The 19,587-nt window shown below is 37.4% G+C and overlaps 1 long non-coding RNA gene across 1 annotated transcript; it reads right to left on the bottom strand.

The window, feature by feature from the left end:
- Positions 1-1,500: 1,500 nt before the first annotated feature.
- LOC109263752 (uncharacterized) lies at positions 1,501-19,402 on the bottom strand. The gene is made up of 3 exons (XR_002078375.2): positions 19,286-19,402; positions 11,921-12,027; positions 1,501-2,095 (listed from the first exon to the last, which is right to left on the bottom strand). It is a non-coding gene; the product is annotated as an uncharacterized LOC109263752 (long non-coding RNA).
- Between the last annotated feature and the right edge of the window lie 185 nt (positions 19,403-19,587).

Below are 19,587 nucleotides of genomic sequence, written 5' to 3'. Positions count from 1 at the left end.
ATCTAACAACATGAGAGGAACTTTTAAAAACCTTTAAAACAATTCTGTAATTCAGAAATATCAGGGCTCCTACATACATTATGAGATTTAGAAAGTAAAAGGGAGGCAGAGGCCATCTTCTGTTAGCTGTAGAAGCACCAAAACAAGCTCCATTCACATTCTGGCAGAATCTACTCACCAGCTTCAAAGGGATAAACTTACAGTGGAGCAGCAGTTCTGGAAAAAGGTTAGTGGCAATAATTGCACTCATTTTCTCACTTCTACATCACAGCTACAATTGTATGACCTTCAAACTAAAAGTCTCATTGGATCCCTGACTTTCATTCTTCCAGGCTTTCAAATGATTTTGTATGCACCAAATTTCGTTTCAGAGTAACATACCTAGACTGGTTTCTATTTCCTCTACTAAAATCTTAAGATGTTCAGAAAAGAAAGAAATAAAACCTCAAAATGGGAATCTAAGGTTTATTATTTGATGTGGTGTGGGTCAAAAGACAGTGATAATTTTTTTAAAATGTGTATTTATTTATTTTGAGAGACAGAGAAAGCACATGCATATGACCGTGGGACGGGCAGAGTGAGAATGCGTGATAGGGAGAGACAGAATCCCAAGCCAACTCTGCACAGTCAGTGCAAAGCTCAATGTGGGGCTTGATCCCACGACCCTATCATGACCTGAGCCAAAATCAAGAGTGGACACTTAACTGAGTCACCCAGGCACCCCAACAGTGATGATTTTATTACCAGTGGAAAATAAGACATCAGTATTCCCAGGCATGCATGGTAAAAGAGTTACTTATATTACCACATGTAATCACATGGAATAAGGTGCCAGTTGAAGGCCAGCGTTTGGTAAAAAGTATTTGTTATGATAGAATGCTAAGATGTAAATAAGAAATACTGAGCTGGGTTGTAGCCAGAAGAAGCCAGAAGCTAGCTGTCATTTATGATCCCAGAAAGCCCATGGATCATTTTATTTTGCCATAATTAATATTTTCAGAGATATTCAAGAGAAAGCAATATTGATGAAGAAAAGATTGTGCTTAAATTTCTGAACTTCAGGAGAATTCTTAATGTTCTCATAGAGAAAGGAGAGAATATAGACAAAGGAATAGGAATCAGATTCAAATCAGAATTCCCAACTGCAACTTTGAAGGTCTGGGAAATTCTAAGATCATTTTATGTTTTGTAAAAGGGTTCATTGATAATCATTCTTTTCAAACATACTGACCACAGGATTTTCTTTAAGAATTTAGGCAGCATGGATCTACTATAGTATTACATGAATAAAAACTTTCTACATATTTAATGAATACATAATAGTAAAAATATTTTAAGTTAATTTTCACAGATAGTATGTAGGCACAGTAAAAAAATTTTAAATGCACAAAAGAGTACCATGAAAATAAACTATCAGCTTATCTTTGTACCCTAGCCAGTCAGTCATCTTTCTAGATATAACAAGATTACCTTTTTTAAAAAAGGCACTTAGCTCAGGGCTGAGTTTTTATAACAGCTTTATTGAGATATAATTCACACCCCATAAAACTCACCCTTTCTGGTGTAAAATTCAGCAATTTTTAGCATATTCAAAAGTTGTACAACCATCCACCACTATATAATTCTAGAACATTTACATTACTCCACAAAGAAACCTCATACCCAATAGTAGTTACTCCTCATCTCCCCTATTCCTAGTCTTCACAATCACCAATTTACTTTATGTCTCTATGGATTTGCCTATTCTAGGTATTTCATATAAATGGAATAAAAAATGTGTTATCTCATGTGTCTGGATTATTTTATCAAGCAGTGTTTTCATGGTTCATTCACATAGTAACATAGCTTTTTTTTAAAACTCACATGACACCAGGAGTTAAGATGGCAGAGAAGTAAGGGAACCACAGTTTCCCTCCTCCCTCAAACACAGCTGTATTGAGGTCAGAACACTTGGAACGCCCGGGAATGCAGGCTGCGGAGTGGCAGAAAAATCTCCACAGGTGCAAACAGACAGCTTGGCGGGACAGAGGTGCGTGTTCGTGAATTGGGAGAGATAAAACTGGTGGTTCTGGGCACGGATGGGAGGGGACCCCGTCTGTGGAGAGACAAGAGGAAGAGAAAGAGAAGCTGTGGAACTGTAGTATTTTATTTGGACAAGAGAAAAAACTCTTCAGACCATGGACTAGGGAACAAAAAATATGGAGAGAGCCAGTTTCTACTTTGCAAACAGCCTTAGGAGATAAAGATCGGAGTTTTCAGGGGTGTGCAATTTTCTGTGGACTGGAGTGGGCCATGTGCAGGTGCCCGCGGTGGGGAAGGGGACCCAGCACAGGTATGCCGTGGTGATCTCAGGGGCACCCTGGGAGAAAACAGTCCCCTCCCTTGAGTACTGTGGGAAGAGGGTATACTCCAAGGACAAAAGACTCTCTAAGCACCAGCCAGAGGCCCTTTGTCATCTGGGCAGAGTGGCAATACCCCAGAACCAGGTCATGGAGCAGAATCCTTTAAGACATCAGGTTTTGAATCCTAGCCCAGTGCCGAAGAGGCACGGGAGACTGGAACAGGGCAAGCTGCCTGCTGGCACTACACTGTGAGTGCTACCTGAACAGCATGGTTTGAGACACCAGGTCTGGGGAGGAGAGACTGAGGTGTCACCATTTTTTTCCCTGTCACAAACATGGTGGGGTTTCAGGGAACAGGACAGCAGCCCTCAGTGGAGGTGGGACACACTTACACCAAACCATGCCCCTCCATGCCTGGTAACTGCTTATCTATGGAGTGAGACTGATACTGACTGAACCAAACAGCCTCTCAGACCAGCACAGCCTCTAGTTCCAGGCACCAACAGACAACTGCCCTGTGGTTTTGTATGGTTTCTTCAAGGAGCAAATCAAAGCACACCTGGTAGAAGGTCCAAAAAATCCACCACTGTGGGGAATAAGTTTAGGAATTCCCAAGCTTGCACCAATGGGTTAACAGGGCTAGAGCAGAAAGCAGCCACAGGGCTAAAGTGCCCCCAGCATAGAACAAAGCAAAGAGCACGAAACTGCTTCCACAGGACAAAAGCTTCCACAGGACAAAAGCGTCTGAGAATAGGTAAACAGAACACAGAGCAGAAGTGCCCCCAGCAGAGCTGAAAGGTAAATAGTGAGAAAGACCTCCAAAGCAGGGTGAAATTGCCTGGAGCTAATTAAAAAAAAAAAAAAAAGTGCCTTGTTGACCCTGAGGCAGCATGCTCTATCCATCTTATCTAAGTTAAGATAAACAGACACAGCACCTGGTGCCTGCTGTAAACAGCCATCTGCTCAGCACCAGAATTTTGTTTTGTATTGACCCAAACCCCTAACACCACATATCTTAGAAAACCCCTTTCTCTCACAAACATGAGTTCATGATCACCGTTTTATTGTCTCTTTCTGCACATCCATCATGTTTGAAAGCCTTCTGATCCTAATAAATACAGAGCAAGGACCCTTACTCAGGGCTCTTGTCTCCTCCTGGACATTAGCCTCTCTCGTATTCAATTCTGCATCTGCTCTCTTATTGGACAAGAGAGAACTCCAAACTCAAAGTCTGCAACACACCACTATGAGCAGTGGGATAGAACAGCTAAAGACGCAACAACAGAGTGCATGCAACACACTCCAAAAGTACTTCCTGAAGTGCCAAGCCCTGGACAGTGTATGATCTCTTTTTAATATAGTAGTACTCACAGGTGCAGGACACATAACAAGCTATTAAAACACATAAAGGACAGAAACCTAGCCAAAATGATGAAATGGAAGAATTCTCCTCAAAAAAAATTCCAGGAAGAAATGACAGCCAGAGAATTGCTCAAAAAAGATATAAGCAATATGTCTGAACAAGAATTTAGAATAATAGTCATAAGACAAAATCTGTGCTTGAAAAAAGCATAGAAGACAGCAGAGAACCTATTGCTGCAGAGAACAAGGACCTAAGAAACAGTCACGAATTCAGAAATGTTGTAAGTGAGGTGCAAAATAAACTAGATGCAGTGACAGCAAGGATAGAAGAAGCAGAGGAGACAATAGGTGAAATAGAAGATAAAATTATGGGAAATGATGAAGCCGAAAAAAAAGAGGGAAAAGAAATGACTAGACAATGAGGAGAGAATTAGAGACCAAAGTGATTCAATGAAACAAAATAATATCCATATCAAAGGAGTTCCAGAAGAAGAAGAAGAGGGAGAGAAAGCGGCAGAAAGTTTATCTGAACAAATTATAGCTGAGAACTTCCCTAACCTGGGGAAGGAAACAGATATCCAAGTCCAGGAGGCATAGAGAACTCCCTTCAAAATCAATAAAAACAAGTTGACACCATGACATATCATAGGGGAACTGGCAAAATACAAAGATAAAGAGAATTCTGAAAGCAACTAGGGACAAACAGGCCATAAACTACAAGGTTAGATACATAAGGGTAGTAGCAGACCTGCCACTGAAATTTGGCAGGCCAGAAGAGAGTGGCAGGAAATATTCAATGTGCTGAATAGGAAAAATATGCAGCCAAGAATCCTTTATCCAGCAAGGCTGTCATTCAGAATAGAAGGAGAGATAAAGGCTATCCCAGACAAACAAAAACTAAAGGAGTTCATGACCACCAAACCATCCCTACAGAAGATCCTAAGAGGGACTCCGTGAGTGGAAAGCAGCAAAGACTACAAAGGACCAGAGACATCACCACAAGCATGAAACCTACAGATAACACAAGACACTAAATCCATATGTTTCAATAATCACTCTGAATGTAAACGGATTAAATGCCCCAATCAAAAGATATAGGGTATCAGAATGGACTGAAAAAAAAAAAAAAAGATCCATCTATATTCTGCCTATGAGAGACTCATTTTATACCTGAGGACACCTGCAGATTGAAAGTGAGGGGATGGAGAACCATCTATCATGCCACTGGATGTCAAAAGAAAGCCAGAGTAGCCATACTTATATCAGACAAACTAGATTCCAGAACAAAACTGTAACAAGAGATGAAGAAGGGCATTATATCATAATCAAGGGGTCTATCCATCAAGAAGAGGTAATGATTATAAATGTCTATGCCCCCAGTGGAAATACCCCAAAATATAAGTCAATTAATAACAAACATAAATAAATGTATAGATAATAGTACAGTGATTATAGGGGATTTAATACTTCATTTAAACAATGGATAGATAATCTAGGCAGAAAATCAATAAGGAAACAATGGCTCTGAATGACACATTGGACCAGATGGACTTAGCAGATATATTCAGAACTTTTCATCCAAAAGCAGCAGAATACACATTCTTCTTGAGTGCACATGGAACATTCTCCAAAATAGATCAAATACTGGGTCACAAAACAGCCCTCAACAAACATAAAAGGATTGTGGGATGGGCTAAATGGGCAAGGGTCATTAAGGAAGACACTCGTTGGGACGAGTAGTGGGAGTTATATGTAGGGGATGAATCACTGGATTCCAGACCTGAAATCATTATTGCACTATATGCTAACTAACTTGGATGTAAATTTAAAAAACACACAAATATAAAAGGATTGAGATCATACCATGCATATTTTCAGATCACAATGCTATGAAACTTGAAATCAACTACAAGAAAAAATTTGGAAAGCCCAAATACATAAAGGTTAAACAACATCTGTTAAAGAATGAATGGGTGAGCCAGGAAATTAAAGAAGAAATTAAAAAATATATGGAAACAAATGAAAATGAAAACACGACAATCCAAACCCCATAGGATGCTGCAAAGGCAGACATAAGAGGAAAATACATTGCTATCCGGGCCTATCTCAAGAAGCAAGAAAGGTGTCAAATACAGAACCTAACCTCATATTTAAAGGAACTAGAAAAGCAGTAGCAAAAAAAAAAAAAAAAAAAGCCCAAAGCCAGCAGAAGAACAAAAATAATAAAGATTAGAGCATAAAGATTGTTTATTTAAACAATATAGAATCCAAAACAAAAACAAAAACAAAACAAAACAAAAACCCAGTAGAACAGATCAATGAATCTAAGAGCTAATTTTTTTGAAAAAGAATAAACAAAATTGATAACCCCCTAGCCAGGCTTCTCAAAAAAAAAAAAAAAAAAAAAAAAAAAAAAAGAGAGAGAGAGAGAGAGAGGACCCAGATAGATAAAATAATGAATGAAAGATCAGAGATCATAACCAACACCACCAAAATAAAACAATTATTAGAGAATACTATGAAAAGTTTTATGCCAACAAACTGAACAATCTGGAAGAAATGGACATATTCCTAGACACCCACACACTACTAAACCTCAAAAGGGAAAAAATAGAAAATTTGAACAGATAACCAGCGAAGAACTTGAATCAGTTATCAAAAATCTCCCAAAAAATAAGAGTCCTAGGCCAGATGGCTTCCCAGGGGAATTCTACCAGACATTTAAAACAGAGTTAATACCTATTCTTCTCAAGCTATTCCAAAAAATAGAAACAGAAGGAAAGTTTCCAGACTCATTCTATGAAGCCAGCGTTACCTTGATTCCCAAACCAAAGACCCCACTAAAAAGGAGAATTACAGGCCAATATCCCTGATGAACATGGCTGCAAAAATTCTCAACAAGATACTAGCAAATCAAATGCAACAGTATATTAAAAGAATTATTCACCATGATCAAGTGGGATTCATTCCTGGGCTGCAGAGCTGGCTTAATATTCGCAAATCAATCGTGATATATCACATAATAGAAGAAAGGATAGGAACCATATGATTCTGTCACTGCTGACAAAATACAGCATCCTTTCTTGATAAAAACCTTCGAGAAAGTTGGGATAGAAGGAACACACCTTAACATCATAAAAGCCATATATGAAAGACCCATCCCTAATGTCATCCTCAATGGGAAAAAAACTGAGAGCTTTCCCCCTGAGATCAGGAACACGACAGGGATGTCCACTCTCACCACTGTTGTTTAACAGTGTTGGAAGTCCTAGGCCCCAGAAATCAGACAACAAAATGAAATAAAAGGCATCCAAATTTGCAAAGAAGTCAAATTTTCACTTTTTGCTGACATGATATTCCACACGAAAAACCTGAACGACTCCACCAAAGACTGCTAGAACTGATAACATGAATTCAGCAAAGTTGCAGGATATAAAATCAATGTACAGAAACTGGTTGCATTTTCCACAAAGACATGGAAAAAAATTCCATGCTCATAGATCGGAAGAACAAATATTGTTAAAATATTGATACTACACAAAGAAATCTATGCATTCAATGCAATCCCAATCAAAATAGCACCAGCATTCCTCACAGAGCTAGAACAAACAATCCTAAAATATGTATGGAGCCACAAAAGACCCCGAATAGCCAAAGTAATGTTGAAAAAGAAAACCAAAGCTGGAGGCATCACAATTCCGGACCTTAGCCTGTACTACAAAGCTGTAGTCATCAAGACACTACGGTATTGACATAAAAACAGACACTCAGATCAATGCAATAGAATAGAGAACCCAGAAATGGACCCACAAATATATGGCCAACTAATCTTCAACAAAGCAGCAAAGAGTATCCAATGGAATAAAGACATCTCTTCAGCAAATGGGATTGGGAAAACTGGACAGCAATATTCAGAAGAATGAACCCAGACCACTTTCTTACATCACACATAAAATAAACTCAAAATGGATGAAAGACCTAAGTGTGAGATAGGAAGCCATCAAAACTCTAGAGGAGAAAAAAAGCAACCTCTTTGACTTTGGCCTCAGCAACTTCTTACCTGACATATCTCTGAAGGCAAGGGAAACAAAAGCAAAAATGAACTATTGAGACCCCATCAAGATAAAAAGCTTCTGCACAGCAAAGGAAACAATCAACAAAACTAAAAGGGAACCAACAGAATGGGAGAAGATATTTGCAAATGACATATCATATAAAAGGTTAATATCAACAATCTATAAAGAATTTACCAAACTCAACACCCAAAGACCAAATAATCCAGTGAAGAAATGGGCAGAAGACATGAATAGACAGTTTTCCAAAAAAGACATCCAGATGGCAAACAGACACATGAAAAGATGCTGAAAGGGGAGCCTGGGTGGCTCAGTTGGTCGAGCGTCTGACTTCAGCCCAGGTCATGATCTCACAGTTGATGGGTTCGAGCCCTGCGTCGGGCTCTGTGCTGACAGCTCAGAGCCTGGAGCCTGCTTCAGATTCTGTGTCTTCCTCTCTCTCTGCCTCTCCTCTGCTCATTCTCTGTCTCTCAAAAATAAATAAAAATGTTTAAGAAAAGAAAAAGAAAAGATGCTGAACATCACTCATCACCAGGGAAATACAAGTCAAAACCACAATGAGATACCACCTCACACCTGTCAGAATGGCAAAAAATTAACAACTCAGGAAACAAAAGATATTGGTGAGGATGCAGAAGAATTGGGAACCCTCTTGTACTGTTGGTTGGAATGCGAATTGCCACTCTGGAAAACAGTATGGAAGTTCCTCAAAAAATTAAAAATAGAACTACCCTATGACCCAGCAAGTGCACTACTAGGTATTTATCCAAAGGATACAGGAGTGCTGTTTCAAAGGGGCACACGCACCCCAATGTTTATAGCAGCACTATCAACAATAGCCAAATTATGGAAAGAGCCCTGATGTCCATCAACTGATGAACGGATAAAGAATATGTAGTATATATATGCCTTGGAATACTACTTGGCAATGACAAAGAATTCAAATCTTGCCATTTGCAACAACATGGATAGAACAAGAGGGTATTATGCTAAGTGAAATAAGTCAGAGAAAGACAGATATCATATGTTTTCACTCATATATGGGATTTGAGAAACTTAACAGAAGACCATAGAGGAAGGGAAGGAAAAATAAGTTACAAACAGAGAGGGAGGCAAACCATAAGAGACTTTTAAATACAGTGAACAAACTGAGGGATGATGGGGGTGGGGGTTTGGGGCCATGGGGAAAATGAGTGATGGGCATTGAGGAGGTATGAGCACTGGATATTATATGTAAGTGATGAATCACTGGGTTCTACTCCTGAAGCCAAGACTATATTCCATGTTAGCTAACTTGACAATAAATTATTAAAAAAAAAACCTAACATGATACTATGAAATATTATCAGTATTTGTTTTGTATGAAGATAAAATTGAGAGGTGAGTACTTCAATATTTGCTATAATAGCTATTTATTAGACATATCTGTTAGACAAGCTAATGTATTTAATTATTTTTCAGTGCATATGAATGGCAGTCTTAGGAGCTGTGTTTCACAAGGGGCAAGTCCCAAGAAAGCAGAGCAGATGGGCAAAGACAGCATCAGTGAAGCAACATCATAAAATGTACAATACTGGATGTTAGAGAGACAAATAAGGTTAGTTAGAGACAGGTTTCATGTCATCAACTCAAAAGGTGGAGAAGCTTTCAAACAAACAAAAATGCATAAATACCTTCTGTTCTTTTTTAATCCATCAGATCTTTAAGTAACAAATCATAAGAAAATTCCCTAACATTGTTGTTTCTAAATCTATACAATTCATTTAAAAAAATTAATGGAAAATATAACAGAGAAAAGTGAAAAATAAATAAAGATCAAAGGATCATCAAGAAGCAAACGCCTTTCTAAACACCATGCCAAGACCAAAGAAGTCTCTCTTGAGCCCCCTCAATTCATACTGCCTACTTCCTATAAAGTTAGTCATTATCCTGAGTCTAATACTGTTTTTATATTTTACATAAATGGACTCACACAGTATGTTTTATTTCTGGTTTCTTTGACTAATATTTTTTGTGTGTGTGAGAATCATTTATGTTGTGTCTATTTGTAGTTCATTTGCAGTGTGGAAGCACATGCTTGAATGTACTACATTTACTTATTCATTTGCCCTTGAAAAATATTTTTGCTCTTTCCAGTTCAAGGTTATTCTAAATAATTATTCTATATGCATTCTTTTTTATGTCTCTTGGTGCACATAAGCACACATCACTGTTGGGTTATCTCAGAGTGAAATTACTGTATCACATAGTATTCAAATATTCAACTTTAGTACAAAAAGGCAAGCAGATTTTCAAAATGTAGCACCAATTTATACTCTCATCAGCAATGTATTTAGGTCTGGTTTTCTTTTCTTCTATATGGTACTTAAAGAGAGTCTTGACTCTTTAGTTTGATATCTTATATAAGATTTGAAACAGTCTTTGTTATTATACCTCCAATTTTTTCTCCCTAATCTCCTAGTCATCTCTAGGACTTCGATTTCATGGATCTTGGATGCTCTCTATGGAGTATATGTCTTGCACTATCTCCATTTTGCTTAACAGTTCTTTTTTATTCTTTTCCTCTTGTGTTTTACTATAAGTATCTAGGACAAACAAGGCTGTACCTTCAACACTTTACTTGGCAATCTCCTCAGCTAAATATCCAAATTCATCATTGACAAGTTCTACTTTACATCCAAATAGGACCATCTTTCCTCCAATGTCCAATAACATGTTCCTCATTTCTCTGTTACCAGAAACACCTTTAATATACATATTTCTACCAATATTCTGTTTGTATTCTCTAAGATGACAGAAGCCTTCTCTACCATGCTCCTCACTTCCATTTGAACCCTCATCAGAATTGCCTTTGATGTCCATATTTCTGTCAACTGTGTCTTCAAGGCAATCTAGGATTTTTCTATCATGCACTTCAAAATTCTTTTAGCCTCTACCCATACCCAATTCCAAAGGCATTTCTTCTTTTTTTAGGTATTTGTTACAGAGGCAACTCACTTCTGGTACCAAAATCTGTCTTAGTTTTCAAAGTTTACCATAAAAATAATTAAAATTAGTGGCTTAAAACAGTAGGAATTTATTTTCTCACTGTTCTAGGGGTCAGAAATCTGAAATCACGAGGTTGACAGGGGCACACTTCCTCCAAAAACTCTAGGAGAGATTCTTTCCCTGAGTCTCCCAGTTCCTAGTGGCTCCTGGTGTTCCTGGGCTTGCGGTAGCATAACTCCAATCTCTGTCTCTGTCTTCACATGGACTTCTTTGTGTGTCTGTGTCTTCCCTTCTTTTCTTAAAAAAAAAATTAGTCATTGGATTTAGGGCCTATCCTAATCAAGTCTGACCTTAACTAATTACATCTGCAATGACCCTAAGTCCAAATAAGTTCATATTCTGAGGTTTCAGGTGTTCATGAATTTTCAGTGGACTTTATTCAATGCTCCACACTAATGTCTTTGAAAAGAAAAAAGATAGTCTGGATTGTCTGAATAACCTAGTCTGCCAATCTTGGAAGTGAAAGTCTATGAACAGTTTCTAAATTAAGTAATTTTAACTCATAACATTTCACTAGAGCCCCACATTTTGAGAGATCTTATAGTTCTTGGATAAAACTGTTGTAATTAGACTGGATGGGATTAAAGAAAACATGGATGGACTATTCTTATTAAGTTTTATTATGAGGTTAATGCTTGATTTGAAATGTGAATTTGGAAGGTTCCTTTTCCAAAGTTATGGTTCAAATTTAATAGCATAGAAATTATCTACACCTTGAAGGTTTGCTAGCTATTATGGACTGAATGTTTGTATGCTCCCCCCAGTTTATATGTTGAAGCCCTACCCTCCGATGTGATAGTATCTGGAGATGGGGGCTTTGAGAGGTAATTAGGTTTAGATGAGATCATGAGGGTGGAGCCCCAATGACAGGATTAGTGTCCTTATAAGAAAAAGAGAGGCCAGAGCTTGCTCACTCTCTCTGCCAAGTGAGGATGGCCTCCATCTGCAAGCCGGGAAAAGCATTCTCACTAGGGACCAAATCTGTTGGCACCTTAATTTTGGACTGGTGAATGCTTTTATATTTATAGATGTTATTAAAGACCAACAAAAGTAGTTTGCTTTCTGTAGATGAGTAACACACCTTGACTGTCTTACCTTATGGATACATCAACTCTGCAGCCCTATTACAGGTACTTGATCATCTCTTTATTCCACAGAAATTTATGTTGGGCAATTACATGGATGGTATCATGCTGATTGGGCTGAGTAAGAAAGAAGTAACTAGTTAGGACATAGGTAAGATAATTATATGCCAGATATGTTGGGAAGTGAATCTGACCAAAAATCAGGTTTCTGCCACCTTAGTAAAATTTCTAGGGTTCCAGTGGTCTGGGTCTGGGACATGTCAAAATAGCCTTTTTTTAATGTTTATTTTATTATTTTTTTTAACGTTTATTTATTTTTGAGACAGAGATAGAGCATGAACGGAGGAGGGGCAGAGAGAGAGGGAGATACAGAATCTGAAGCAGGCTCCAGACCCTGAGCTGTCAGCACAGAGCCCAATGCGGGGCTTGAACTCACAAACATGAGGTCATGACCTGAGCCGAAGTTGGATGCTTAACCGACTGAGCCACCCAGGTGCCCTGAGATAGCTCTTTCAAAGAGAAGAACAGATTACTGCGTTTGGTTCCTTTTATCACAAAGATCATTTCTACTATGTGTGCCTCTTTGGATCCTGGAGTCAACATTTACCTCATCTGTGTGCTACTCTGATCCATTTACTGAGCAACTTGAAAAGTTGCTAGTTTTGGGCAGGGTCCTGCAACAGGTCTGGGCTGCCTCACGAATTGTTCTTCAACTAAGATGGATAACTTAGTAGATCTGTTGGTGCTTGAAGCAAATTACCATGCTACCTCAGTTACCCATCATGAACTGAGTCTTATCTGATCAACAAAGCTATCAGATTGAATATGCACAGTAGCATTTCATCATCAAATGGAAACCACCACCAGATGGATTTGAGCAGGTCCTGAATATGTAAATTGCGTATCCATGTTCTATACTCTCCTCTCAACCTGAACCTATGGTATGTAGCATTCCCTATGACCAATTAACTAAGGCTTACTTGAGCCTAGTTTACAGATGGCTCTGTATAAAATGCTATCAACATTCCAAAGTAGTGAGTTGTTAACACTTTAGTCCCACTCTGAATTGATCTTAAAGCACAGTGGTGAAAGATAATACTGCATGGTTTTCTTACTATTTTCCCTAGTTATCTACTAGTAAAATTATGACTTACCTGCAATTTACCTGCAACAAGTTACTCTGAAACTGTGGTTTTACTGATCTAGAAGTCATGATTTCAAGGGAAGAAAGCTCTATTACTCTAGTAGCTTGGGTGGTTGATTTTGATTAGCAAGGGTTAATTGGGATAAGTCAGCTCAATGAGAGCAAGGAGGAGTATGTCTGGAATGCATGAGATTCCCCTAGGGCATTGCCTTACTATTCCTTTTCTTGTCAAATTCCTCCTTCAGTTTCCATATTCTTGAACTAGGTTTATATCTAATCCTGTGACAAAGGGCTCTAGAAACAGGGTCCCTATGTCCTCATGGGTTCCACCCATCCCCACAGGTTCTAATGTATCTTTGCTTCTACACTTCATGTTCCTCCTCTCCTGCCTCCCCTGTTGATTTCAGACTACAGTAAGACACTGTATGATGTCTTATTGCTTATAATAAATTCCTTATTATATATGTATATTTCCTAGAAGTTCTGTTTCTCTGGCTAAACCCTGACTGACTTGATCTAACTTTTCTGTCCTGACTCCTCTCTCCTGACCTGGTCCTGATTTTGTTCACATTCTCTAGGGTTTTAGCATTGACCCTTTTTTCTTGTTACACTTTCCTTCATACACATTATTCATGGACAAGCTCATCAGTTCCTAATAACTCACTTATATCTCCTTTCCTTTTGAAGTTTACCTTTAGACCAAACCGCTCTCTTGAGCTGAAGAGAGATGTTTCTGCCAGCCTTCAGAGTATCTCTAGTTGGATATTTCATAGGCATCCTAAACTTAACATTTCCAAAGATGAATGTATATTCTTGATCTTGGTTAGGACACTATATACCCAGTAACCTAAGTCATCTATCAGTGTCTATTATAGCACATATCATAGAGCTTTGTAATAATTATACCCCTAGCTCCACTAGACTTGAAGATGCTGAAGGACAGCAGTGTTCTTCTAATCCTAACCACTCAGCATGAGGAACAATACATACTGGGCACTTAATACATGTTTAATAAATGAATAAATCGTGGGGACCCTGGGTGGCTCAGTAGGTTAAGCATTGACTGTTTATTTTGTCTCAGGTCACGATCTCACAGTTCATGGGTTTGAGACCTGCGTGGGGCTTTGTGCTGACTGTGCAGAGCCTGCTTGGGATTCTTTCTCTCCCTCTCTCTCTGCACCTCCCCTGCTTGTGCATGCGCATGCTCTCTCTCTCAAGATAAATAAACATTGAAAAAAATGAATGAATAAATGGATTCATAGAGAAGATAGAAATTTCAGAGAGATAATAAATAAAAACACAGAAGAATACAACATAGCTATTCTAAATAATTTCTAGTGTGAAGATCTAGGTGTATGGTATAATTTTCCAAAAATTTTAAATATGCAGTTTTCCTAAAATATTATTTAACCATAAGGTTTCAGTAAAAATACATACCAGTTTTAAACTGTTCGAGTTTCTTTACTTTTTAGTATTCATTGAATTTTGTACATAAAGTTCTTCAGGTATTTAATTTAAACTAATGACAGTATGTGAAGCTATGAGATTCATAACAGTGGAAGTAAACTTTCATAAACCAAAATGTTTTCATTTTTCTAATAGAAATTTTATAATTAAATACAGCTTATGCTAAGTAACCATAATACTAGTGGAAGAACATATTTATTTTTAGATTAAGGATAGCTACAAAATCTTCATTACCAAGAGAAGGTATAATTTGTATTTGTGTTATCAGAAAAACAACCACAGTTGTCAACTTATCTGGTAGAAAAATAATTAAATGCCTAAATGCAAGCAGAGTAAAAAAATACAAGATTCTGCCTTCAATTTGCATTAATATAATCATATTCCACGGCTCACTTACCAAATTATTCCTCTCTAAAGAAGCTATTTCTTTACTGTCACACATTAATAACAACACACAATCACTATACCTTCCAGAATTTTCTAGGCTCGAATTTTCAGAGAAACTAGGCAAGAAAAATAACTTTTTGGAGGGTGCTATTGATATACTGCTCAGACTTTTTTAGAGCTATTCACAGTATAACTTACATTTAATTTAGACGACTAGTATTTATACTTTTTTGTATTTTAAAATTATTCACAAAACTAAATCAAAGTCAGAGTCTTTAATCTACCGGTGATGGTTCTTTTAGCATTATTTAGACTACTTTTATTTGATTCCAACCAACTCTATCCACCAGTGCCCATAGTCACAATTTTTTTTAGTCATACCTCCTTCTTCTTCTAGACTTAATTTCAGTCACCTTGATCCTGTCAGGCTTTAGTGAGAGAGCTACACCCTTATCTCTTTGTCCAGACCTTCAAATTGTTCAGTTGAGAGGATATACTGAGACACTTTAATTTATTGAGATGTTTTAATAAGGGTGTGATGGCTATACTCCTGATTGGGTCATTATCTTGAGATTTTAATTGATCTTTTTGGCTAAACATTAGTCTCTTATACAGGTAGAGATAATATCAGCTATATCCTCTACAAGTCTCTAGATTTCTAGATGCTCCATTCCTTGTCACTGCAGCTTGCAAACCCACCGATTATTTTCTGAGCCCATCTCTTTATTGTACTTGCTTGTAAACTGTTGCCAATAGTACCTGGCACATGTGGCTAACATATCCTTTGGCTGCCATTTCACTGAAATCGGAGTTTATGAGGGTCATTAACTGCCTTCCAATTGAGAACAATTTCATCAAATGTTCTAGCACTGTATAACTTAAATTTCCATACTTCCAGTCTCTGGTAACATTTACCTTGTTACCTGTTGCTGTCACCTGAATCCAATGCCACATATTTTAGGATTTTTATTATATTACTATATATAGTATAGTATATACTATATATACATATATATACTCACTTTCAGTGCCACCTCATTTCAGTGCCACCTCATTTTCAGCGCCAAATTCTTTATTAGAGTAGGTTAAGTCAGGCTGCAGTAAAAAAACTACTCTCAAATCTAGTGACTTGCAGCCATAAAGCCTTATTTCTTATTCTCAATATATGTTCATTTTATGTCGGCAATGTCTCTGCTCCAAGTAATTTTCACTTGATCTTAGCCAAAAGGCCGAGAAGTGATCTGCTCCAAGTAATTTTCACCCTAACACCTGAGCTTCTATCTAGAACACTGTAGATCTTGTGGCAGAGAGAAAAGAAAGAACGTGGCAGATTTCAGCTCTTAAAGCTTCTGCTTGTGCATGACACAGCTTACATGTTATGCATTCCATTTGCTAATAAAGGAAGTCATCCTATCAAGCGTGACACTGAGGCAAGTGAGTGATACCTCTTTCAGGGAGAGGCAACAGGTATTTGTATAGAATAAAATCTACCACACATACCAAAACTACTTCTAAAGCTAAAATGTATTTTTATAATATGTATCCTCCACTATGGATTCTTTTCCTTGATTGTCTCTTCTATTCTTCCAATCCCTGATTAAAATATAGGCCACAGACTCTTTCCTCTAACTTTAATATGCATAATTCAAACTTTTATACTTTGACATTCTGGTTAATATGTAATGAAATTTATATTTTGCAACCTTGCTTTGTTAAAATTTCCAAAGGCATCACTTGTCTACCTATATTTTTGTTACCTCTAAAACTGGATTAATGACAAAAAAGTGAGTCACAAGATTTTACTTTCTTATTAACAGTGGTATTCATGTATACCTATTTACTTATTATCACTTATCATTAAAAATAAAATATTGCAAGAAGAAATTTTCCTCCTTCCAATTCTTTGCTGAAAGCCCACCTACACTTATTGCTGTTAGGTTTCTGTGTTTACTTTTAAATATTTTCCATGATTTTTGTGCCGATTTTTAAAAATATAGCCACATTCCTCACCACAGTCTATAAAGTCAATGTGAGAGTCCTTTACAACCTCTCTCATCTCATTTTCTTTTCTCCTTTTATATGGATCAGCCACATTGGCCTTGGGTTTTGTTTTGTTTTTTAATCTCAAAACCATTGCCTTTGACAATTGGAACATTCTTCACCCATATCATCACCAGGTTACCTCCTTATTTAAGTTTCAGCTCAGATTTTACCTCTTCAGAGGGACCTCCCTTGTCTTTTCTCACTAAAGTAACATTCTTTCCTCCAGTCCTGCATGTCTTTCTCCCTTATATTTTAAAATATAAGTAAAATACTATAATATATAAGTATAAATATACTTTTTATATAATTTAATATTTATATTATATATATTTAAGTAGGCTCCATGTAACATGGGGTTTGAATTCATACTTAATATGAATTCATACTTAATATTATATATACTTAATATCTTATATAATTTAGTATTTATATAATAAATAAATAAATATATATAAGTAGGCTCCATGTAACATGGGGCTTGAATTAACACTTAATATGAATTCATACTTTTTATATACATACTTAATATGAATTCATACTTAGTATTATATACACTTAATATTTTATACAACATATATTATATAAATATAATATTTATATAATATTAATATTATATATAAATATAATAATATAATATAATTATATAATTATATAAAATTATAATAATTATAATAATCATATTAAATTATATAATTTAATATAATAATATTAAATATAATATTTATATAATATATATATATACTTAAGTAGGCTCCATGCAACATGGGGCTTGAATTCATGACCCTAGGATCAAGACCTGAGCTGGGATCGAGAGTTAGATGCTCAACCAACTGAACCATGTAAGTGCCCCTCTTATTACTATATTTTATTGGTTTATCACTATCTAAAATTATCTTAATTTTTTATGGTTTTTCTTTCCAACTTCCATGTAATCTCCTTTAGGACAAAACAATGTTCTCATTCAGCGCTTTCTCCCAGATTAGAAAACTGCCTGGTGCTGAGTAGGTACTTATTATAAGATTTACTGAATGAACGGACGAAACAGCAGTCTTCCTAAGCTTCCTAACCTATCATCTTAATCACAATTTATCTTTTTACTGGTCCACCTTGTTGGCCTTATTTCCTCTACCCAACATTGCATGTTGGAATTCCTCAGCTCCATGTCCTTTGTCCCCTTTGTTACCTGCTACTTCGCTCCCTAAGCAATCTCATTCAGTCCTACGGTGTCATTTCCAATGAATAAACTGAGCCCTAAATATATTTGTGTAGTCTAGATTACTTTTCTGCCCTACAGAAATCTACTTGTATTTTACATAAATACTTATCCATCATTCTCTATTGTTTCTCAATAACTCTATTGACACTATTGTTTCTCAATAACTGGCATCAACATCCAAACAGCTGGTCAAAACTGAACTTCTGAAATCATCCTGAGCTGCTTCTCCCCATTTCCCCATATTCAACCAATCAACAAGTTCTGTTGGTGCTACCTCTTAAATATCTCTAGAATCCTTTCTTCATCATATTTCCCACACCGGTCAAAGCTACTATTATCTCACAAGGACTACTACCGTGGCCCTGGACCAGTCCCTCCCCTTTCATGCTATCTCCTCTAATCCATTCTTCATAGACAAAGCAATCATTGAAAACTAAAGCAACTTTTTTTTTTTTTTTTTTTTTGCATAACTTTCTAATGGTCTCAGCATAAAACCCTTAATGTACTGGTGCAGCAGATCTGATTCCCACCTTGCTCTCCCTCTTCAAGTTCCTACCACGCCACACCTCCTACACTTCCTCAGAGTATTTCAAGTTTCAGGCTGTCACACTTATCGCTATTTTGTACAGCGGCATTATCCGTTTTCACGTGTTTGCTTCTCTTTAAGCCTGACGTTGCTTTTTCAGAGAAGCCCTTTCCTAAGTCTTTCTTCCCAGTCCCAAACACTTGTGATTTGATTCTTTAAACTACGCAGGAGATTGGAAAGGGTTCACACTGTCCCCAGAGACCCCTGACTTTCAGATGTAAAAAAACCCAAAAACCAAAAACCAAAAAGGAACACACACAACAGATAAATGAAAATTGTGTTAGAGTACTGGAAAAACTATGTGTAGGAACACGACCACTGAAAACATTTTAAAAATTAATTTCGAGTCTAGGGAGAATGTACAGTGGCATGGCACCTAACATTAAATCGAGGGCCAGGACCTGGGGATCTAGAGATTACGTTGACAGGACTATTGCCATCTTTAAGCCATTTACTAGCTCTAAACTTCTGCCCGTAAGCGACAATCTAAGACAGGAAGCAGCTGCAGTCTTTTTAAACCGCAGTCGCTGACCTTAGCAGCAAGAGACTCGACCTGCCCTCCCAGCGCCTGACACCCAGCAGCCACAGGCGCCGCTCAGCTTCCTCAGCGCCCGTCAGGACCCGCAGGCGCGCGCCAAGCACGCGCGCCCCAAGGGCCTCAACGCGCGGACCCAAGAAGACCCCGCCCACCCCATGTCTCAACGAGTGTTTTCCCGAGAAAGTGCCTGTTTAGTCAATCAAAGTGTTCTAGTTTCGACGCAAAATTTTACCAGCTAGAAGCATATATACGACAGGAACGAGACTGTTGCGCTTGGGACTGGAACGCTAAGGGTC

The sequence above is a fragment of the Panthera pardus genome, unplaced genomic scaffold (assembly GCF_024362965.1).
Source record: "Panthera pardus isolate Hobbes unplaced genomic scaffold, ASM2436296v1 HiC_scaffold_8, whole genome shotgun sequence".
Taxonomy (NCBI): domain Eukaryota; kingdom Metazoa; phylum Chordata; class Mammalia; order Carnivora; family Felidae; genus Panthera; species Panthera pardus.
Note: the sequence above shows the minus strand (reverse complement) of the source record. Positions and strands in the feature narration are given on the sequence as shown.